This window comes from Pseudophryne corroboree, chromosome 6, assembly GCF_028390025.1.
Source record: "Pseudophryne corroboree isolate aPseCor3 chromosome 6, aPseCor3.hap2, whole genome shotgun sequence".
Lineage (NCBI taxonomy): Eukaryota > Metazoa > Chordata > Amphibia > Anura > Myobatrachidae > Pseudophryne > Pseudophryne corroboree.
In genome coordinates, this window is record NC_086449.1 from 38803034 (window position 1) to 38824534 (window position 21501).

The following is a 21501-nucleotide window of genomic DNA, read 5'->3' on the forward strand; positions in this document are numbered from 1 at the left end:
CCATTTTGAAGATGAAATTTACCAAATGAAACACCATAAAAGAAACAAATTGCCAAGTCTGTCATCCACCTTCTGTAATGTGATATTTGCTCACAGGTATAACTATATCACCTGCACAGTTTCATAATAAATGCTCATTTCTCATAATACTTATACAAAAAATACCCAGTTAATTGGACATCACCATATCTTGACATTGAAGCATACTCTGTACTCTTGGTTTCTTTATGATTAAGTTTTGTTTCATATTGCATCATTTCAATTCCGGTCACTTACAACTTCAAAATTTTACAAAAGTGCTAACACCAACAATTACTTTATTTTGTAAGACATTTAGAAGTAATTTTATTTTTTTGATCAATTTTTCCTTTCAGCTTACTTATTTTGCTAAGAATAATGACTACATTTAAGGAAAGACAAACAGTCATATTCTTTGGTTATGGAAGCAAAGATGTGGGCTTGTTTGCTTATCAATAACCAAATTCTTGATTCAGTTTTTACAGAAAGTATATTTATCGTCTAAAGCACCGCAATCAGTAAACAAACCATTGTTCAAAAATGACCTCGTGGCGCAACGGTAGCGCGTCTGACTCCAGATCAGAAGGTTGCGTGTTCAAATCACGTCGGGGTCAATTACCATTTTGAAGATGAAATTTACCAAATGAAACACCATAAAAGAAACAAATTGCCAAGTCTGTCATCCACCTTCTGTAATGTGATATTTGCTCACAGGTATAACTATATCACCTGCACAGTTTCATAATAAATGCTCATTTCTCATAATACTTATACAAAAAATACCCAGTTAATTGGACATCACCATATCTTGACATTGAAGCATACTCTGTACTCTTGGTTTCTTTATGATTAAGTTTTGTTTCATATTGCATCATTTCAATTCCGGTCACTTACAACTTCAAAATTTTACATAAGTGCTAACACCAACAATTACTTTATTTTGTAAGACATTTAGAAGTAATTTTATTTTTTTGATCAATTTTTCCTTTCAGCTTACTTATTTTGCTAAGAATAATGACTACATTTAAGGAAAGACAAACAGTCATATTCTTTGGTTATGGAAGCAAAGATGTGGGCTTGTTTGCTTATCAATAACCAAATTCTTGATTCAGTTTTTACAGAAAGTATATTTATCGTCTAAAGCACCGCAATCAGTAAACAAACCATTGCTCATAAATGACCTCGTGGCGCAACGGTAGCGCGTCTGACTCCAGATCAGAAGGTTGCGTGTTCAAATCACGTCGGGGTCAATTACCATTTTGAAAATGAAATTTACCAAATGAAACACCATAAAAGAAACAAATTGCCAAGTCTGTCATCCACCTTCTGTAATGTGATATTTGCTCACAGGGATAACTATATCACCTGCACAGTTTCATAATAAATGTTCATTTCTCATACTACTTATACAAAAAATACCCAGTTAATTGGACATCACCATATCTTGACATTGAAGCATACTCTGTACTCTTGGTGTCTTTATGATTAAGTTTTGTTTCATATTGCATCATTTCAATTCCGGTAACTTACATCTTCAAAATTTTACATAAGTGTTAACACCAACAATTACTTTATTTTGTAAGACATTTAGAAGTAATTTGATTTTTTTGATCAATTTTTCCTTTCAGCTTACTTATTTTGCTAAGAATAATGACTACATTTAAGGAATAGACAAACAGTCATATTCTTTGGTTATGGAAGCAAAGATGTGGGCTTGTTTGCTTATCAATAACCAAATTCTTGATTCAGTTTTTACAGAAAGTATATTTATCGTCTAAAGCACCGCAATCAGTAAACAAACCATTGCTCAAAAATGACCTCGTGGCGCAACGGTAGCGCGTCTGACTCCAGATCAGAAGGTTGCGTGTTCAAATCACATCGGGGTCAATTACCATTTTGAAGAAGAAATTTACCAAATGAAACACCATAAAAGAAACAAATTGCCAAGTCTGTCATCCACCTTCTGTAATGTGATATTTGCTCACAGGGATAACTATATCACCTGCACAGTTTCATAATAAATGCCCATTCTGCTCATTTCTCATAATACTTATACAAAAAATACCCAGTTAATTGGACATCACCATATATTGACATTGAAGCATACTCTGTACTCTTGGTGTCTTTATGATTAAGTTTTGTTTCATATTGCATCATTTCAATTCCGGTAACTTACATCTTCAAAATTTTACATAAGTGTTAACACCAACAATTACTTTATTTTGTAAGACATTTAGAAGTAATTTGATTTTTTTGATCAATTTTTCCTTTCAGCTTACTTATTTTGCTAAGAATAATGACTTTACATTTAAGGAAAGACAAACAGTCATATTCTTTGGTTATGGAAGCAAAGATGTGGGCTTGTTTGCTTATCAATAACCAAATTCTTGATTCAGTTTTTACAGAAAGTATATTTATCGTCTAAAGCACCGCAATCAGTAAACAAACCATTGCTCAAAAATGACCTTGTGGCGCAACGGTAGCGCGTCTGACTCCAGATCAGAAGGTTGCGTGTTCAAATCACGTCGGGGTCAATTACCATTTTGAAGATGAAATTTACCAAATGAAACACCATAAAAGAAACAAATTGCCAAGTCTGTCATCCACCTTCTGTAATGTGATATTTGCTCACAGGGATAACTATATCACCTGCACAGTTTCATAATAAATGCCCATTCTGCTCATTTCTCATAATACTTATACAAAAAATACCCAGTTAATTTGACATCACCATATCTTGACATTGAAGCATACTCTGAACTCTTGGTTTCTTTATGATTAAGTTTTGTTTCATATTGCATCATTTCAATTCCGGTCACTTACAACTTCAAAATTTTACATAAGTGCTAACACCAACAATTACTTTATTTTGTAAGACATTTAGAAGTAATTTGATTTTTTTGATCAATTTTTCCTTTCAGCTTACTTATTTTGCTAAGAATAATGACTACATTTAAGGAAAGACAAACAGTCATATTCTTTGGTTATGGAAGCAAAGATGTGGGCTTGTTTGCTTATCAATAACCAAATTCTTGATTCAGTTTTTACAGAAAGTATATTTATCGTCTAAAGCACCGCAATCAGTAAACAAACCATTGCTCATAAAAGACCTCGTGGCGCAACGGTAGCGCGTCTGACTCCAGATCAGAAGGTTGCGTGTTCAAATCACGTCGGGGTCAATTACCATTTTGAAGATGAAATTTACCAAATGAAACACCATAAAAGAAACAAATTGCCAAGTCTGTCATCCACCTTCTGTAATGTGATATTTGCTCACAGGGATAACTATATCACCTGCACAGTTTCATAATAAATGCCCATTCTGCTCATTTCTCATAATACTTATACAAAAAATACCCAGTTAATTGGACATCACCATATCTTGACATTGAAGCATACTCTGTACTCTTGGTTTCTTTATGATTAAGTTTTGTTTCATATTGCATCATTTCAATTCCGGTCACTTACAACTTCAAAATTTTACATAAGTGCTAACACCAACAATTACTTTATTTTGTAAGACATTTAGAAGTAATTTGATTTTTGTGATCAATTTTTCCTTTCAGCTTACTTATTTTGCTAAGAATAATGACTACATTTAAGGAAAAGACAAACAGTCATATTCTTTGGTTATGGAAGCAAAGATGTGGGCTTGTTTGCTTATCAATAACCAAATTCTTGATTCAGTTTTTACAGAAAGTATATTTATCGTCTAAAGCACCGCAATCAGTAAACAAACTATTGCTCATAAATGACCTCGTGTCGCAACGGTAGCGCGTCTGACTCCAGATCAGAAGGTTGCGTGTTCAAATCACGTCGGGGTCAATTACCATTTTGAAGATGAAATTTACCAAATGAAACACCATAAAAGAAACAAATTGCCAAGTCTGTCATCCACCTTCTGTAATGTGATATTTGCTCACAGGGATAACTATATCACCTGCACAGTTTCATAATAAATGCCCATTCTGCTCATTTCTCATAATACTTATACAAAAAATACCCAGTTAATTTGACATCACCATATCTTGACATTGAAGCATACTCTGAACTCTTGGTTTCTTTATGATTAAGTTTTGTTTCATATTGCATCATTTCAATTCCGGTCACTTACAACTTCAAAATTTTACATAAGTGCTAACACCAACAATTACTTTATTTTGTAAGACATTTAGAAGTAATTTGATTTTTTTGATCAATTTTTCCTTTCAGCTTACTTATTTTGCTAAGAATAATGACTACATTTAAGGAAAGACAAACAGTCATATTCTTTGGTTATGGAAGCAAAGATGTGGGCTTGTTTGCTTATCAATAACCAAATTCTTGATTCAGTTTTTACAGAAAGTATATTTATCGTCTAAAGCACCGCAATCAGTAAACAAACCATTGCTCATAAAAGACCTCGTGGCGCAACGGTAGCGCGTCTGACTCCAGATCAGAAGGTTGCGTGTTCAAATCACGTCGGGGTCAATTACCATTTTGAAGATGAAATTTACCAAATGAAACACCATAAAAGAAACAAATTGCCAAGTCTGTCATCCACCTTCTGTAATGTGATATTTGCTCACAGGGATAACTATATCACCTGCACAGTTTCATAATAAATGCCCATTCTGCTCATTTCTCATAATACTTATACAAAAAATACCCAGTTAATTGGACATCACCATATCTTGACATTGAAGCATACTCTGTACTCTTGGTTTCTTTATGATTAAGTTTTGTTTCATATTGCATCATTTCAATTCCGGTCACTTACAACTTCAAAATTTTACATAAGTGCTAACACCAACAATTACTTTATTTTGTAAGACATTTAGAAGTAATTTGATTTTTGTGATCAATTTTTCCTTTCAGCTTACTTATTTTGCTAAGAATAATGACTACATTTAAGGAAAAGACAAACAGTCATATTCTTTGGTTATGGAAGCAAAGATGTGGGCTTGTTTGCTTATCAATAACCAAATTCTTGATTCAGTTTTTACAGAAAGTATATTTATCGTCTAAAGCACCGCAATCAGTAAACAAACTATTGCTCATAAATGACCTCGTGTCGCAACGGTAGCGCGTCTGACTCCAGATCAGAAGGTTGCGTGTTCAAATCACGTCGGGGTCAATTACCATTTTGAAGATGAAATTTACCAAATGAAACACCATAAAAGAAACAAATTGCCAAGTCTGTCATCCACCTTCTGTAATGTGATATTTGCTCACAGGGATAACTATATCACCTGCACAGTTTCATAATAAATGCCCATTCTGCTCATTTCTCATAATACTTATACAAAAAATACCCAGTTAATTTGACATCACCATATCTTGACATTGAAGCATACTCTGAACTCTTGGTTTCTTTATGATTAAGTTTTGTTTCATATTGCATCATTTCAATTCCGGTCACTTACAACTTCAAAATTTTACATAAGTGCTAACACCAACAATTACTTTATTTTGTAAGACATTTAGAAGTAATTTGATTTTTTTGATCAATTTTTCCTTTCAGCTTACTTATTTTGCTAAGAATAATGACTACATTTAAGGAAAGACAAACAGTCATATTCTTTGGTTATGGAAGCAAAGATGTGGGCTTGTTTGCTTATCAATAACCAAATTCTTGATTCAGTTTTTACAGAAAGTATATTTATCGTCTAAAGCACCGCAATCAGTAAACAAACCATTGCTCATAAAAGACCTCGTGGCGCAACGGTAGCGCGTCTGACTCCAGATCAGAAGGTTGCGTGTTCAAATCACGTCGGGGTCAATTACCATTTTGAAGATGAAATTTACCAAATGAAACACCATAAAAGAAACAAATTGCCAAGTCTGTCATCCACCTTCTGTAATGTGATATTTGCTCACAGGGATAACTATATCACCTGCACAGTTTCATAATAAATGCCCATTCTGCTCATTTCTCATAATACTTATACAAAAAATACCCAGTTAATTGGACATCACCATATCTTGACATTGAAGCATACTCTGTACTCTTGGTTTCTTTATGATTAAGTTTTGTTTCATATTGCATCATTTCAATTCCGGTCACTTACAACTTCAAAATTTTACATAAGTGCTAACACCAACAATTACTTTATTTTGTAAGACATTTAGAAGTAATTTGATTTTTTTGATCAATTTTTCCTTTCAGCTTACTTATTTTGCTAAGAATAATGACTACATTTAAGGAAAAGACAAACAGTCATATTCTTTGGTTATGGAAGCAAAGATGTGGGCTTGTTTGCTTATCAATAACCAAATTCTTGATTCAGTTTTTACAGAAAGTATATTTATCGTCTAAAGCACCGCAATCAGTAAACAAACCATTGCTCATAAATGACCTTGTGGCGCAACAGTAGCGCGTCTGACTCCAGATCAGAAGGTTGCGTGTTCAAATCACGTCGGGGTGAATTACCATTTTGAAGATGAAATTTACCAAATGAAACACCATAAAAGAAACAAATTGCCAAGTCTGTCATCCACCTTCTGTAATGTGATATTTGCTCACAGGGATAACTATATCACCTGCACAGTTTCATAATAAATGCCCATTCTGCTCATTTCTCATAATACTTATACAAAAAATACCCAGTTAATTTGACATCACCATATCTTGACATTGAAGCATACTCTGTACTCTTGGTTTCTTTATGATTAAGTTTTGTTTCATATTGCATCATTTCAATTCCGGTAACTTACATCTTCAAAATTTTACATAAGTGTTAACACCAACAATTACTTTATTTTGTAAGACATTTAGAAGTAATTTTATTTTTTTGATCAATTTTTCCTTTCAGCTTACTTATTTTGCTAAGAATAATGACTACATTTAAGGAAAGACAAACAGTCATATTCTTTGGTTATGGAAGCAAAGATGTGGGCTTGTTTGCTTATCAATAACCAAATTCTTGATTCAGTTTTTACAGAAAGTATATTTATCGTCTAAAGCACCGCAATCAGTAAACAAACCATTGCTCAAAAATGACCTCGTGGCGCAACGGTAGCGCGTCTGACTCCAGATCAGAAGGTTGCGTGTTCAAATCACGTCGGGGTCAATTACCATTTTGAAGATGAAATTTACCAAATGAAACACCATAAAAGAAACAAATTGCCAAGTCTGTCATCCACCTTCTGTAATGTGATATTTGCTCACAGGTATAACTATATCACCTGCACAGTTTCATAATAAATGCTCATTTCTCATAATACTTATACAAAAAATACCCAGTTAATTGGACATCACCATATCTTGACATTGAAGCATACTCTGTACTCTTGGTTTCTTTATGATTAAGTTTTGTTTCATATTGCATCATTTCAATTCCGGTCACTTACAACTTCAAAATTTTACATAAGTGCTAACACCAACAATTACTTTATTTTGTAAGACATTTAGAAGTAATTTTATTTTTTTGATCAATTTTTCCTTTCAGCTTACTTATTTTGCTAAGAATAATGACTACATTTAAGGAAAGACAAACAGTCATATTCTTTGGTTATGGAAGCAAAGATGTGGGCTTGTTTGCTTATCAATAACCAAATTCTTGATTCAGTTTTTACAGAAAGTATATTTATCGTCTAAAGCACCGCAATCAGTAAACAAACCATTGCTCATAAATGACCTTGTGGCGCAACAGTAGCGCATCTGACTCCAGATCAGAAGGTTGCGTGTTCAAATCACGTCGGGGTCAATTACCATTTTGAAGATGAAATTTACCAAATGAAACACCATAAAAGAAACAAATTGCCAAGTCTGTCATCCACCTTCTGTAATGTGATATTTGCTCACAGGGATAACTATATCACCTGCACAGTTTCATAATAAATGTTCATTTCTCATACTACTTATACAAAAAATACCCAGTTAATTTGACATCACCATATCTTGACATTGAAGCATACTCTGTACTCTTGGTGTCTTTATGATTAAGTTTTGTTTCATATTGCATCATTTCAATTCCGGTAACTTACATCTTCAAAATTTTACATAAGTGTTAACACCAACAATTACTTTATTTTGTAAGACATTTAGAAGTAATTTGATTTTTTTGATCAATTTTTCCTTTCAGCTTACTTATTTTGCTAAGAATAATGACTTTACATTTAAGGAAAGACAAACAGTCATATTCTTTGGTTATGGAAGCAAAGATGTGGGCTTGTTTGCTTATCAATAACCAAATTCTTGATTCAGTTTTTACAGAAAGTATATTTATCGTCTAAAGCACCGCAATCAGTAAACAAACCATTGCTCAAAAATGACCTCGTGGCGCAACGGTAGCGCGTCTGACTCCAGATCAGAAGGTTGCGTGTTCAAATCACGTCGGGGTCAATTACCATTTTGAAGATGAAATTTACCAAATGAAACACCATAAAAGAAACAAATTGCCAAGTCTGTCATCCACCTTCTGTAATGTGATATTTGCTCACAGGGATAACTATATCACCTGCACAGTTTCATAATAAATGCCCATTCTGCTCATTTCTCATAATACTTATACAAAAAATACCCTGTTAATTGGACATCACCATATCTTGACATTGAAGCATACTCTGTACTCTTGGTTTCTTTATGATTAAGTTTTGTTTCATATTGCATCATTTCAATTCCGGTCACTTACAACTTCAAAATTTTACATAAGTGCTAACACCAACAATTACTTTATTTTGTAAGACATTTAGAAGTAATTTGATTTTTTTGATCAATTTTTCCTTTCAGCTTACTTATTTTGCTAAGAATAATGACTACATTTAAGGAAAGACAAACAGTCATATTCTTTGGTTATGGAAGCAAAGATGTGGGCTTGTTTGCTTATCAATAACCAAATTCTTGATTCAGTTTTTACAGAAAGTATATTTATCGTCTAAAGCACCGCAATCAGTAAACAAACCATTGCTCATAAATGACCATGTGGCGCAACAGTAGCGCATCTGACTCCAGATCAGAAGGTTGCGTGTTCAAATCACGTCGGGGTCAATTACCATTTTGAAGATGAAATTTACCAAATGAAACACCATAAAAGAAACAAATTGCCAAGTCTGTCATCCACCTTCTGTAATGTGATATTTGCTCACAGGGATAACTATATCACCTGCACAGTTTCATAATAAATGTTCATTTCTCATACTACTTATACAAAAAATACCCAGTTAATTTGACATCACCATATCTTGACATTGAAGCATACTCTGTACTCTTGGTGTCTTTATGATTAAGTTTTGTTTCATATTGCATCATTTCAATTCCGGTAACTTACATCTTCAAAATTTTACATAAGTGTTAACACCAACAATTACTTTATTTTGTAAGACATTTAGAAGTAATTTGATTTTTTTGATCAATTTTTCCTTTCAGCTTACTTATTTTGCTAAGAATAATGACTTTACATTTAAGGAAAGACAAACAGTCATATTCTTTGGTTATGGAAGCAAAGATGTGGGCTTGTTTGCTTATCAATAACCAAATTCTTGATTCAGTTTTTACAGAAAGTATATTTATCGTCTAAAGCACCGCAATCAGTAAACAAACCATTGCTCAAAAATGACCTCGTGGCGCAACGGTAGCGCGTCTGACTCCAGATCAGAAGGTTGCGTGTTCAAATCACGTCGGGGTCAATTACCATTTTGAAGATGAAATTTACCAAATGAAACACCATAAAAGAAACAAATTGCCAAGTCTGTCATCCACCTTCTGTAATGTGATATTTGCTCACAGGGATAACTATATCACCTGCACAGTTTCATAATAAATGCCCATTCTGCTCATTTCTCATAATACTTATACAAAAAATACCCAGTTAATTTGACATCACCATATCTTGACATTGAAGCATACTCTGTACTCTTGGTTTCTTTATGATTAAGTTTTGTTTCATATTGCATCATTTCAATTCCGGTCACTTACAACTTCAAAATTTTACATAAGTGCTAACACCAACAATTACTTTATTTTGTAAGACATTTAGAAGTAATTTGATTTTTTTGATCAATTTTTCCTTTCAGCTTACTTATTTTGCTAAGAATAATGACTACATTTAAGGAAAGACAAACAGTCATATTCTTTGGTTATGGAAGCAAAGATGTGGGCTTGTTTGCTTATCAATAACCAAATTCTTGATTCAGTTTTTACAGAAAGTATATTTATCGTCTAAAGCACCGCAATCAGTAAACAAACCATTGCTCATAAAAGACCTCGTGGCGCAACGGTAGCGCGTCTGACTCCAGATCAGAAGGTTGCGTGTTCAAATCACGTCGGGGTCAATTACCATTTTGAAGATGAAATTTACCAAATGAAACACCATAAAAGAAACAAATTGCCAAGTCTGTCATCCACCTTCTGTAATGTGATATTTGCTCACAGGTATAACTATATCACCTGCACAGTTTCATAATAAATGCTCATTTCTCATAATACTTATTCAAAAAATACCCAGTTAATTGGACATCACCATATCTTGACATTGAAGCATACTCTGTACTCTTGGTTTCTTTATGATTAAGTTTTGTTTCATATTGCATCATTTCAATTCCGGTCACTTACAACTTCAAAATTTTACATAAGTGCTAACACCAACAATTACTTTATTTTGTAAGACATTTAGAAGTAATTTTATTTTTTTGATCAATTTTTCCTTTCAGCTTACTTATTTTGCTAAGAATAATGACTACATTTAAGGAAAGACAAACAGTCATATTCTTTGGTTATGGAAGCAAAGATGTGGGCTTGTTTGCTTATCAATAACCAAATTCTTGATTCAGTTTTTACAGAAAGTATATTTATCGTCTAAAGCACCGCAATCAGTAAACAAACCATTGCTCAAAAATGACCTCGTGGCGCAACGGTAGCGCGTCTGACTCCAGATCAGAAGGTTGCGTGTTCAAATCACGTCGGGGTCAATTACCATTTTGAAGATGAAATTTACCAAATGAAACACCATAAAAGAAACAAATTGCCAAGTCTGTCATCCACCTTCTGTAATGTGATATTTGCTCACAGGTATAACTATATCACCTGCACAGTTTCATAATAAATGCTCATTTCTCATAATACTTATACAAAAAATACCCAGTTAATTGGACATCACCATATCTTGACATTGAAGCATACTCTGTACTCTTGGTTTCTTTATGATTAAGTTTTGTTTCATATTGCATCATTTCAATTCCGGTCACTTACAACTTCAAAATTTTACATAAGTGCTAACACCAACAATTACTTTATTTTGTAAGACATTTAGAAGTAATTTTATTTTTTTGATCAATTTTTCCTTTCAGCTTACTTATTTTGCTAAGAATAATGACTACATTTAAGGAAAGACAAACAGTCATATTCTTTGGTTATGGAAGCAAAGATGTGGGCTTGTTTGCTTATCAATAACCAAATTCTTGATTCAGTTTTTACAGAAAGTATATTTATCGTCTAAAGCACCGCAATCAGTAAACAAACCATTGCTCATAAATGACCTCATGGCGCAACGGTAGCGCGTCTGACTCCTGATCAGAAGGTTGCGTGTTCAAATCACGTCGGGGTCAATTACCATTTTGAAGATGAAATTTACCAAATGAAACACCATAAAAGAAACAAATTGCCAAGTCTGTCATCCACCTTCTGTAATGTGATATTTGCTCACAGGGATAACTATATCACCTGCACAGTTTCATAATAAATGCCCATTCTGCTCATTTCTCATAATACTTATACAAAAAATACCCAGTTAATTTGACATCACCATATCTTGACATTGAAGCATACTCTGTACTCTTGGTTTCTTTATGATTAAGTTTTGTTTCATATTGCATCATTTCAATTCCGGTCACTTACAACTTCAAAATTTTACATAAGTGCTAACACCAACAATTACTTTATTTTGTAAGACATTTAGAAGTAATTTAATTTTTTTGATCAATTTTTCCTTTCAGCTTACTTATTTTGCTAAGAATAATGACTACATTTACGGAAAGACAAACAGTCATATTCTTTGGTTATGGAAGCAAAGATGTGGGCTTGTTTGCTTATCAATAACCAAATTCTTGATTCAGTTTTTACAGAAAGTATATTTATCGTCTAAAGCACCGCAATCAGTAAACAAACCATTGTTCAAAAATGACCTCGTGGCGCAACGGTAGCGCGTCTGACTCCAGATCAGAAGGTTGCGTGTTCAAATCACGTCGGGGTCAATTACCATTTTGAAGATGAAATTTACCAAATGAAACACCATAAAAGAAACAAATTGCCAAGTCTGTCATCCACCTTCTGTAATGTGATATTTGCTCACAGGTATAACTATATCACCTGCACAGTTTCATAATAAATGCTCATTTCTCATAATACTTATACAAAAAATACCCAGTTAATTGGACATCACCATATCTTGACATTGAAGCATACTCTGTACTCTTGGTTTCTTTATGATTAAGTTTTGTTTCATATTGCATCATTTCAATTCCGGTCACTTACAACTTCAAAATTTTACATAAGTGCTAACACCAACAATTACTTTATTTTGTAAGACATTTAGAAGTAATTTTATTTTTTTGATCAATTTTTCCTTTCAGCTTACTTATTTTGCTAAGAATAATGACTACATTTAAGGAAAGACAAACAGTCATATTCTTTGGTTATGGAAGCAAAGATGTGGGCTTGTTTGCTTATCAATAACCAAATTCTTGATTCAGTTTTTACAGAAAGTATATTTATCGTCTAAAGCACCGCAATCAGTAAACAAACCATTGCTCATAAATGACCTCGTGGCGCAACGGTAGCGCGTCTGACTCCAGATCAGAAGGTTGCGTGTTCAAATCACGTCGGGGTCAATTACCATTTTGAAGATGAAATTTACCAAATGAAACACCATAAAAGAAACAAATTGCCAAGTCTGTCATCCACCTTCTGTAATGTGATATTTGCTCACAGGAATAACTATATCACCTGCACAGTTTCATAATAAATGCCCATTCTGCTCATTTCTCATAATACTTATACAAAAAATACCCAGTTAATTTGACATCACCATATCTTGACATTGAAGCATACTCTGTACTCTTGGTTTCTTTATGATTAAGTTTTGTTTCATATTGCATCATTTCAATTCCGGTCACTTACAACTTCAAAATTTTACATAAGTGCTAACACCAACAATTACTTTATTTTGTAAGACATTTAGAAGTAATTTGATTTTTTTGATCAATTTTTCCTTTCAGCTTACTTATTTTGCTAAGAATAATGACTACATTTAAGGAAAGACAAACAGTCATATTCTTTGGTTATGGAAGCAAAGATGTGGGCTTGTTTGCTTATCAATAACCAAATTCTTGATTCAGTTTTTACAGAAAGTATATTTATCGTCTAAAGCACCGCAATCAGTAAACAAACCATTGCTCATAAATGACCTTGTGGCGCAACAGTAGCGCGTCTGACTCCAGATCAGAAGGTTGCGTGTTCAAATCACGTCGGGGTCAATTACCATTTTGAAGATGAAATTTACCAAATGAAACACCATAAAAGAAACAAATTGCCAAGTCTGTCATCCACCTTCTGTAATGTGATATTTGCTCACAGGGATAACTATATCACCTGCACAGTTTCATAATAAATGTTCATTTCTCATACTACTTATACAAAAAATACCCAGTTAATTTGACATCACCATATCTTGACATTGAAGCATACTCTGTACTCTTGGTGTCTTTATGATTAAGTTTTGTTTCATATTGCATCATTTCAATTCCGGTAACTTACATCTTCAAAATTTTACATAAGTGTTAACACCAACAATTACTTTATTTTGTAAGACATTTAGAAGTAATTTGATTTTTTTGATCAATTTTTCCTTTCAGCTTACTTATTTTGCTAAGAATAATGACTACATTTAAGGAAAAGACAAACAGTCATATTCTTTGGTTATGGAAGCAAAGATGTGGGCTTGTTTGCTTATCAATAACCAAATTCTTGATTCAGTTTTTACAGAAAGTATATTTATCGTCTAAAGCACCGCAATCAGTAAACAAACCATTGCTCAAAAATGACCTCGTGGCGCAACGGTAGCGCGTCTGACTCCAGATCAGAAGGTTGCGTGTTCAAATCACATCGGGGTCAATTACCATTTTGAAGAAGAAATTTACCAAATGAAACACCATAAAAGAAACAAATTGCCAAGTCTGTCATCCACCTTCTGTAATGTGATATTTGCTCACAGGGATAACTATATCACCTGCACAGTTTCATAATAAATGCCCATTCTGCTCATTTCTCATAATACTTATACAAAAAATACCCAGTTAATTGGACATCACCATATATTGACATTGAAGCATACTCTGTACTCTTGGTGTCTTTATGATTAAGTTTTGTTTCATATTGCATCATTTCAATTCCGGTAACTTACATCTTCAAAATTTTACATAAGTGTTAACACCAACAATTACTTTATTTTGTAAGACATTTAGAAGTAATTTGATTTTTTTGATCAATTTTTCCTTTCAGCTTACTTATTTTGCTAAGAATAATGACTTTACATTTAAGGAAAGACAAACAGTCATATTCTTTGGTTATGGAAGCAAAGATGTGGGCTTGTTTGCTTATCAATAACCAAATTCTTGATTCAGTTTTTACAGAAAGTATATTTATCGTCTAAAGCACCGCAATCAGTAAACAAACCATTGCTCAAAAATGACCTTGTGGCGCAACGGTAGCGCGTCTGACTCCAGATCAGAAGGTTGCGTGTTCAAATCACGTCGGGGTCAATTACCATTTTGAAGATGAAATTTACCAAATGAAACACCATAAAAGAAACAAATTGCCAAGTCTGTCATCCACCTTCTGTAATGTGATATTTGCTCACAGGGATAACTATATCACCTGCACAGTTTCATAATAAATGCCCATTCTGCTCATTTCTCATAATACTTATACAAAAAATACCCAGTTAATTTGACATCACCATATCTTGACATTGAAGCATACTCTGAACTCTTGGTTTCTTTATGATTAAGTTTTGTTTCATATTGCATCATTTCAATTCCGGTCACTTACAACTTCAAAATTTTACATAAGTGCTAACACCAACAATTACTTTATTTTGTAAGACATTTAGAAGTAATTTGATTTTTTTGATCAATTTTTCCTTTCAGCTTACTTATTTTGCTAAGAATAATGACTACATTTAAGGAAAGACAAACAGTCATATTCTTTGGTTATGGAAGCAAAGATGTGGGCTTGTTTGCTTATCAATAACCAAATTCTTGATTCAGTTTTTACAGAAAGTATATTTATCGTCTAAAGCACCGCAATCAGTAAACAAACCATTGCTCATAAAAGACCTCGTGGCGCAACGGTAGCGCGTCTGACTCCAGATCAGAAGGTTGCGTGTTCAAATCACGTCGGGGTCAATTACCATTTTGAAGATGAAATTTACCAAATGAAACACCATAAAAGAAACAAATTGCCAAGTCTGTCATCCACCTTCTGTAATGTGATATTTGCTCACAGGGATAACTATATCACCTGCACAGTTTCATAATAAATGCCCATTCTGCTCATTTCTCATAATACTTATACAAAAAATACCCAGTTAATTGGACATCACCATATCTTGACATTGAAGCATACTCTGTACTCTTGGTTTCTTTATGATTAAGTTTTGTTTCATATTGCATCATTTCAATTCCGGTCACTTACAACTTCAAAATTTTACATAAGTGCTAACACCAACAATTACTTTATTTTGTAAGACATTTAGAAGTAATTTGATTTTTGTGATCAATTTTTCCTTTCAGCTTACTTATTTTGCTAAGAATAATGACTACATTTAAGGAAAAGACAAACAGTCATATTCTTTGGTTATGGAAGCAAAGATGTGGGCTTGTTTGCTTATCAATAACCAAATTCTTGATTCAGTTTTTACAGAAAGTATATTTATCGTCTAAAGCACCGCAATCAGTAAACAAACTATTGCTCATAAATGACCTTGTGGCGCAACAGTAGCGCGTCTGACTCCAGATCAGAAGGTTGCGTGTTCAAATCACGTCGGGGTGAATTACCATTTTGAAGATGAAATTTACCAAATGAAACACCATAAAAGAAACAAATTGCCAAGTCTGTCATCCACCTTCTGTAATGTGATATTTGCTCACAGGGATAACTATATCACCTGCACAGTTTCATAATAAATGCTCAGTTCTCATAATACTTATACAAAAAATACCCAGTTAATTGGACATCACCATATCTTGACATTGAAGCATACTCTGTACTCTTGGTTTCTTTATGATTAAGTTTTGTTTCATATTGCATCATTTCAATTCCGGTCACTTACAACTTCAAAATTTTACATAAGTGCTAACACCAACAATTACTTTATTTTGTAAGACATTTAGAAGTAATTTGATTTTTTTGATCAATTTTTCCTTTCAGCTTACTTATTTTGCTAAGAATAATGACTACATTTAAGGAAAAGACAAACAGTCATATTCTTTGGTTATGGAAGCAAAGATGTGGGCTTGTTTGCTTATCAATAACCAAATTCTTGATTCAGTTTTTACAGAAAGTATATTTATCGTCTAAAGCACCGCAATCAGTAAACAAACTATTGCTCATAAATGACCTTGTGGCGCAACAGTAGCGCGTCTGACTCCAGATCAGAAGGTTGCGTGTTCAAATCACGTCGGGGTGAATTACCATTTTGAAGATGAAATTTACCAAATGAAACACCATAAAAGAAACAAATTGCCAAGTCTGTCATCCACCTTCTGTAATGTGATATTTGCTCACAGGGATAACTATATCACCTGCACAGTTTCATAATAAATGCCCATTCTGCTCATTTCTCATAATACTTATACAAAAAATACCCAGTTAATTTGACATCACCATATCTTGACATTGAAGCATACTCTGTACTCTTGGTGTCTTTATGATTAAGTTTTGTTTCATATTGCATCATTTCAATTCCGGTAACTTACATCTTCAAAATTTTACATAAGTGTTAACACCAACAATTACTTTATTTTGTAAGACATTTAGAAGTAATTTTATTTTTTTGATCAATTTTTCCTTTCAGCTTACTTATTTTGCTAAGAATAATGACTACATTTAAGGAAAGACAAACAGTCATATTCTTTGGTTATGGAAGCAAAGATGTGGGCTTGTTTGCTTATCAATAACCAAATTCTTGATTCAGTTTTTACAGAAAGTATATTTATCGACTAAAGCACCGCAATCAGTAAACAAACCATTGCTCAAAAATGACCTCGTGGCGCAACGGTAGCGCGTCTGACTCCAGATCAGAAGGTTGCGTGTTCAAATCATGTCGGGGTCAATTACCATTTTGAAGATGAAATTTACCAAATGAAACACCATAAAAGAAACAAATTGCCAAGTCTGTCATCCACCTTCTGTAATGTGATATTTGCTCACAGGTATAACTATATCACCTGCACAGTTTCATAATAAATGCTCATTTCTCATAATACTTATACAAAAAATACCCAGTTAATTGGACATCACCATATCTTGACATTGAAGCATACTCTGTACTCTTGGTTTCTTTATGATTAAGTTTTGTTTCATATTGCATCATTTCAATTCCGGTCACTTACAACTTCAAAATTTTACATAAGTGCTAACACCAACAATTACTTTATTTTGTAAGACATTTAGAAGTAATTTTATTTTTTTGATCAATTTTTCCTTTCAGCTTACTTATTTTGCTAAGAATAATGACTACATTTAAGGAAAGACAAACAGTCATATTCTTTGGTTATGGAAGCAAAGATGTGGGCTTGTTTGCTTATCAATAACCAAATTCTTGATTCAGTTTTTACAGAAAGTATATTTATCGTCTAAAGCACCGCAATCAGTAAACAAACCATTGCTCATAAATGACATCGTGGCGCAACGGTAGCGCGTCTGACTCCAGATCAGAAGGTTGCGTGTTCAAATCACTTCGGGGTCAATTACCATTTTGAAGATGAAATTTACCAAATGAAACACCATAAAAGAAACAAATTGCCAAGTCTGTCATCCACCTTCTGTAATGTGATATTTGCTCACAGGGATAACTATATCACCTGCACAGTTTCATAATAAATGCCCATTCTGCTCATTTCTCATAATACTTATACAAAAAAAACCCAGTTAATTGGACATCACCATATCTTGACATTGAAGCATTCTCTGTACTCTTGATTTCTTTATGATTAAGTTTTGTTTCATATTGCATCATTTCAATTCCGGTCACAGACAACTTCAAAATTTTACATAAGTGCTAACACCAACAATTACTTTATTTTGTAAGACATTTAGAAGTAATTTGATTTTTTTGATCAATTTTTCCTTTCAGCTTACTTATTTTGCTAAGAATAATGACTACATTTAAGGAAAGACAAACAGTCATATTCTTTGGTTATGGAAGCAAAGATGTGGGCTTGTTTGCTTATCAATAACCAAATTCTTGATTCAGTTTTTACAGAAAGTATATTTATCGTCTAAAGCACCGCAATCAGTAAACAAACCATTGCTCAAAAATGACCTCGTGGCGCAACGGTAGCGCGTCTGACTCCAGATCAGAAGGTTGCGTGTTCAAATCACGTCGGGGTCAATTACCATTTTGAAGATGAAATTTACCAAATGAAACACCATAAAAGAAACAAATTGCCAAGTCTGTCATCCACCTTCTGTAATGTGATATTTGCTCACAGGTATAACTATATCACCTGCACAGTTTCATAATAAATGCTCATTTCTCATAATACTTATACAAAAAATACCCAGTTAATTGGACATCACCATATCTTGACATTGAAGCATACTCTGTACTCTTGGTTTCTTTATGATTAAGTTTTGTTTCATATTGCATCATTTCAATTCCGGTCACTTACAACTTCAAAATTTTACATAAGTGCTAACACCAACAATTACTTTATTTTGTAAGACATTTAGAAGTAATTTTATTTTTTTGATCAATTTTTCCTTTCAGCTTACTTATTTTGCTAAGAATAATGACTACATTTAAGGAAAGACAAACAGTCATATTCTTTGGTTATGGAAGCAAAGATGTGGGCTTGTTTGCTTATCAATAACCAAATTCTTGATTCAGTTTTTACAGAAAGTATATTTATCGTCTAAAGCACCGCAATCAGTAAACAAACCATTGCTCATAAATGACCTCGTGGCGCAACGGTAGCGCGTCTGACTCCAGATCAGAAGGTTGCGTGTTCAAATCACTTCGGGGTCAATTACCATTTTGAAGATGAAATTTACCAAATGAAACACCATAAAAGAAACAAATTGCCAAGTCTGTCATCCACCTTCTGTAATGTGATATTTGCTCACAGGGATAACTATATCACCTGCACAGTTTCATAATAAATGCCCATTCTGCTCATTTCTCATAATACTTATACAAAAAATACCCTGTTAATTGGACATCACCATATCTTGACATTGAAGCATACTCTGTACTCTTGGTTTCTTTATGATTAAGTTTTGTTTCATATTGCATCATTTCAATTCCGGTCACTTACAACTTCAAAATTTAACATAAGTGCTAACACCAACAATTAGTTTATTTTGTAAGACATTTAGAAGTAATTTGATTTTTTTGATCAATTTTTCCTTTCAGCTTACTTATTTTGCTAAGAATAATGACTTTACATTTAAGGAAAGACAAACAGTCATATTCTTTGGTTATGGAAGCAAAGATGTGGGCTTGTTTGCTTATCAATAACCAAATTCTTGATTCAGTTTTTACAGAAAGTATATTTATCGTCTAAAGCACCGCAATCAGTAAACAAACCATTGCTCATAAATGACCTTGTGGCGCAACAGTAGCGCGTCTGACTCCAGATCAGAAGGTTGCGTGTTCAAATCACGTCGGGGTCAATTACCATTTTGAAGATGAAATTTACCAAATGAAACACCATAAAAGAAACAAATTGCCAAGTCTGTCATCCACCTTCTGTAATGTGATATTTGCTCACAGGGATAACTATATCACCTGCACAGTTTCATAATAAATGTTCATTTCTCATACTACTTATACAAAAAATACCCAGTTAATTTGACATCACCATATCTTGACATTGAAGCATACTCTGTACTCTTGGTGTCTTTATGATTAAGTTTTGTTTCATATTGCATCATTTCAATTCCGGTAACTTACATCTTCAAAATTTTACATAAGTGTTAACACCAACAATTACTTTATTTTGTAAGACATTTAGAAGTAATTTGATTTTTTTGATCAATTTTTCCTTTCAGCTTACTTATTTTGCTAAGAATAATGACTTTACATTTAAGGAAAGACAAACAGTCATATTCTTTGGTTATGGAAGCAAAGATGTGGGCTTGTTTGCTTATCAATAACCAAATTCTTGATTCAGTTTTTACAGAAAGTATATTTATCGTCTAAAGCACCGCAATCAGTAAACAAACCATTGCTCAAAAATGACCTCGTGGCGCAACGGTAGCGCGTCTGACTCCAGATCAGAAGGTTGCGTGTTCAAATCACGTCGGGGTCAATTACCATTTTGAAGATGAAATTTACCAAATGAAACACCATAAAAGAAACAAATTGCCAAGTCTGTCATCCACCTTCTGTAATGTGATATTTGCTCACAGGGATAACTATATCACCTGCACAGTTTCATAATAAATGCCCATTCTGCTCATTTCTCATAATACTTATACAAAAAATACCCAGTTAATTTGACATCACCATATCTTGACATTGAAGCATACTCTGTACTCTTGGTTTCTTTATGATTAAGTTTTGTTTCATATTGCATCATTTCAATTCCGGTCGCTTACAACTTCAAAATTTTACATAAGTGCTAACACCAACAATTACTTTATTTTGTAAGACATTTAGAAGTAATTTGATTTTTTTGATCAATTTTTCCTTTCAGCTTACTTATTTTGCTAAGAATAATGACTACATTTAAGGAAAGACAAACAGTCATATTCTTTGGTTATGGAAGCAAAGATGTGGGCTTGTTTGCTTATCAATAACCAAATTCTTGATTCAGTTTTTACAGAAAGTATATTTATCGTCTAAAGCACCGCAATCAGTAAACAAACCATTGCTCATAAAAGACCTCGTGGCGCAACGGTAGCGCGTCTGACTCCAGATCAGAAGGTTGCGTGTTCAAATCACGTCGGGGTCAATTACCATTTTGAAGATGAAATTTACCAAATGAAACACCATAAAAGAAACAAATTGCCAAGTCTGTCATCCACCTTCTGTAATGTGATATTTGCTCACAGGTATAACTATATCACCTGCACAGTTTCATAATAAATGCTCATTTCTCATAATACTTATTCAAAAAATACCCAGTTAATTGGACATCACCATATCTTGACATTGAAGCATACTCTGTACTCTTGGTTTCTTTATGATTAAGTTTTGTTTCATATTGCATCATTTCAATTCCGGTCACTTACAACTTCAAAATTTTACATAAGTGCTAACACCAACAATTACTTTATTT

At 33.3% G+C, this 21501-nt stretch overlaps 29 non-coding genes across 29 annotated transcripts; all 29 read left to right on the forward strand.

Moving 5' to 3' along the window:
- The first annotated feature begins 560 nt into the window (after nucleotides 1-560).
- Nucleotides 561-632, forward strand: TRNAW-CCA (transfer RNA tryptophan (anticodon CCA)). Its single transcript has one exon. It is a non-coding gene; the product is annotated as a tRNA-Trp (tRNA).
- Nucleotides 633-1196: 564 nt separating this feature from the next.
- TRNAW-CCA (transfer RNA tryptophan (anticodon CCA)) lies at nucleotides 1197-1268 on the forward strand. The gene has a single exon. It is a non-coding gene; the product is annotated as a tRNA-Trp (tRNA).
- A 565-nt stretch (nucleotides 1269-1833) lies between these two features.
- TRNAW-CCA (transfer RNA tryptophan (anticodon CCA)) lies at nucleotides 1834-1905 on the forward strand. Its single transcript has one exon. It is a non-coding gene; the product is annotated as a tRNA-Trp (tRNA).
- A 575-nt stretch (nucleotides 1906-2480) lies between these two features.
- On the forward strand, nucleotides 2481-2552 carry TRNAW-CCA (transfer RNA tryptophan (anticodon CCA)). Its single transcript has one exon. It is a non-coding gene; the product is annotated as a tRNA-Trp (tRNA).
- A 573-nt stretch (nucleotides 2553-3125) lies between these two features.
- TRNAW-CCA (transfer RNA tryptophan (anticodon CCA)) lies at nucleotides 3126-3197 on the forward strand. The gene has a single exon. It is a non-coding gene; the product is annotated as a tRNA-Trp (tRNA).
- A 574-nt stretch (nucleotides 3198-3771) lies between these two features.
- TRNAW-CCA (transfer RNA tryptophan (anticodon CCA)) lies at nucleotides 3772-3843 on the forward strand. Its single transcript has one exon. It is a non-coding gene; the product is annotated as a tRNA-Trp (tRNA).
- Nucleotides 3844-4416: 573 nt separating this feature from the next.
- On the forward strand, nucleotides 4417-4488 carry TRNAW-CCA (transfer RNA tryptophan (anticodon CCA)). The gene has a single exon. It is a non-coding gene; the product is annotated as a tRNA-Trp (tRNA).
- Nucleotides 4489-5062: 574 nt separating this feature from the next.
- TRNAW-CCA (transfer RNA tryptophan (anticodon CCA)) lies at nucleotides 5063-5134 on the forward strand. The gene has a single exon. It is a non-coding gene; the product is annotated as a tRNA-Trp (tRNA).
- Nucleotides 5135-5707: 573 nt separating this feature from the next.
- On the forward strand, nucleotides 5708-5779 carry TRNAW-CCA (transfer RNA tryptophan (anticodon CCA)). The gene has a single exon. It is a non-coding gene; the product is annotated as a tRNA-Trp (tRNA).
- Nucleotides 5780-6998: 1219 nt separating this feature from the next.
- Nucleotides 6999-7070, forward strand: TRNAW-CCA (transfer RNA tryptophan (anticodon CCA)). The gene has a single exon. It is a non-coding gene; the product is annotated as a tRNA-Trp (tRNA).
- Nucleotides 7071-7634: 564 nt separating this feature from the next.
- Nucleotides 7635-7706, forward strand: TRNAW-CCA (transfer RNA tryptophan (anticodon CCA)). The gene has a single exon. It is a non-coding gene; the product is annotated as a tRNA-Trp (tRNA).
- Nucleotides 7707-8272: 566 nt separating this feature from the next.
- TRNAW-CCA (transfer RNA tryptophan (anticodon CCA)) lies at nucleotides 8273-8344 on the forward strand. Its single transcript has one exon. It is a non-coding gene; the product is annotated as a tRNA-Trp (tRNA).
- Nucleotides 8345-8917: 573 nt separating this feature from the next.
- Nucleotides 8918-8989, forward strand: TRNAW-CCA (transfer RNA tryptophan (anticodon CCA)). Its single transcript has one exon. It is a non-coding gene; the product is annotated as a tRNA-Trp (tRNA).
- A 566-nt stretch (nucleotides 8990-9555) lies between these two features.
- On the forward strand, nucleotides 9556-9627 carry TRNAW-CCA (transfer RNA tryptophan (anticodon CCA)). The gene has a single exon. It is a non-coding gene; the product is annotated as a tRNA-Trp (tRNA).
- Nucleotides 9628-10200: 573 nt separating this feature from the next.
- TRNAW-CCA (transfer RNA tryptophan (anticodon CCA)) lies at nucleotides 10201-10272 on the forward strand. The gene has a single exon. It is a non-coding gene; the product is annotated as a tRNA-Trp (tRNA).
- A 564-nt stretch (nucleotides 10273-10836) lies between these two features.
- TRNAW-CCA (transfer RNA tryptophan (anticodon CCA)) lies at nucleotides 10837-10908 on the forward strand. Its single transcript has one exon. It is a non-coding gene; the product is annotated as a tRNA-Trp (tRNA).
- A 564-nt stretch (nucleotides 10909-11472) lies between these two features.
- TRNAR-CCU (transfer RNA arginine (anticodon CCU)) lies at nucleotides 11473-11544 on the forward strand. Its single transcript has one exon. It is a non-coding gene; the product is annotated as a tRNA-Arg (tRNA).
- Nucleotides 11545-12117: 573 nt separating this feature from the next.
- TRNAW-CCA (transfer RNA tryptophan (anticodon CCA)) lies at nucleotides 12118-12189 on the forward strand. Its single transcript has one exon. It is a non-coding gene; the product is annotated as a tRNA-Trp (tRNA).
- A 564-nt stretch (nucleotides 12190-12753) lies between these two features.
- On the forward strand, nucleotides 12754-12825 carry TRNAW-CCA (transfer RNA tryptophan (anticodon CCA)). The gene has a single exon. It is a non-coding gene; the product is annotated as a tRNA-Trp (tRNA).
- A 573-nt stretch (nucleotides 12826-13398) lies between these two features.
- On the forward strand, nucleotides 13399-13470 carry TRNAW-CCA (transfer RNA tryptophan (anticodon CCA)). The gene has a single exon. It is a non-coding gene; the product is annotated as a tRNA-Trp (tRNA).
- A 565-nt stretch (nucleotides 13471-14035) lies between these two features.
- On the forward strand, nucleotides 14036-14107 carry TRNAW-CCA (transfer RNA tryptophan (anticodon CCA)). Its single transcript has one exon. It is a non-coding gene; the product is annotated as a tRNA-Trp (tRNA).
- A 575-nt stretch (nucleotides 14108-14682) lies between these two features.
- On the forward strand, nucleotides 14683-14754 carry TRNAW-CCA (transfer RNA tryptophan (anticodon CCA)). The gene has a single exon. It is a non-coding gene; the product is annotated as a tRNA-Trp (tRNA).
- A 573-nt stretch (nucleotides 14755-15327) lies between these two features.
- On the forward strand, nucleotides 15328-15399 carry TRNAW-CCA (transfer RNA tryptophan (anticodon CCA)). The gene has a single exon. It is a non-coding gene; the product is annotated as a tRNA-Trp (tRNA).
- A 1856-nt stretch (nucleotides 15400-17255) lies between these two features.
- TRNAW-CCA (transfer RNA tryptophan (anticodon CCA)) lies at nucleotides 17256-17327 on the forward strand. Its single transcript has one exon. It is a non-coding gene; the product is annotated as a tRNA-Trp (tRNA).
- A 1209-nt stretch (nucleotides 17328-18536) lies between these two features.
- TRNAW-CCA (transfer RNA tryptophan (anticodon CCA)) lies at nucleotides 18537-18608 on the forward strand. Its single transcript has one exon. It is a non-coding gene; the product is annotated as a tRNA-Trp (tRNA).
- Nucleotides 18609-19172: 564 nt separating this feature from the next.
- On the forward strand, nucleotides 19173-19244 carry TRNAW-CCA (transfer RNA tryptophan (anticodon CCA)). Its single transcript has one exon. It is a non-coding gene; the product is annotated as a tRNA-Trp (tRNA).
- A 575-nt stretch (nucleotides 19245-19819) lies between these two features.
- On the forward strand, nucleotides 19820-19891 carry TRNAW-CCA (transfer RNA tryptophan (anticodon CCA)). Its single transcript has one exon. It is a non-coding gene; the product is annotated as a tRNA-Trp (tRNA).
- Nucleotides 19892-20457: 566 nt separating this feature from the next.
- TRNAW-CCA (transfer RNA tryptophan (anticodon CCA)) lies at nucleotides 20458-20529 on the forward strand. The gene has a single exon. It is a non-coding gene; the product is annotated as a tRNA-Trp (tRNA).
- A 573-nt stretch (nucleotides 20530-21102) lies between these two features.
- TRNAW-CCA (transfer RNA tryptophan (anticodon CCA)) lies at nucleotides 21103-21174 on the forward strand. The gene has a single exon. It is a non-coding gene; the product is annotated as a tRNA-Trp (tRNA).
- Nucleotides 21175-21501: the final 327 nt, after the last annotated feature.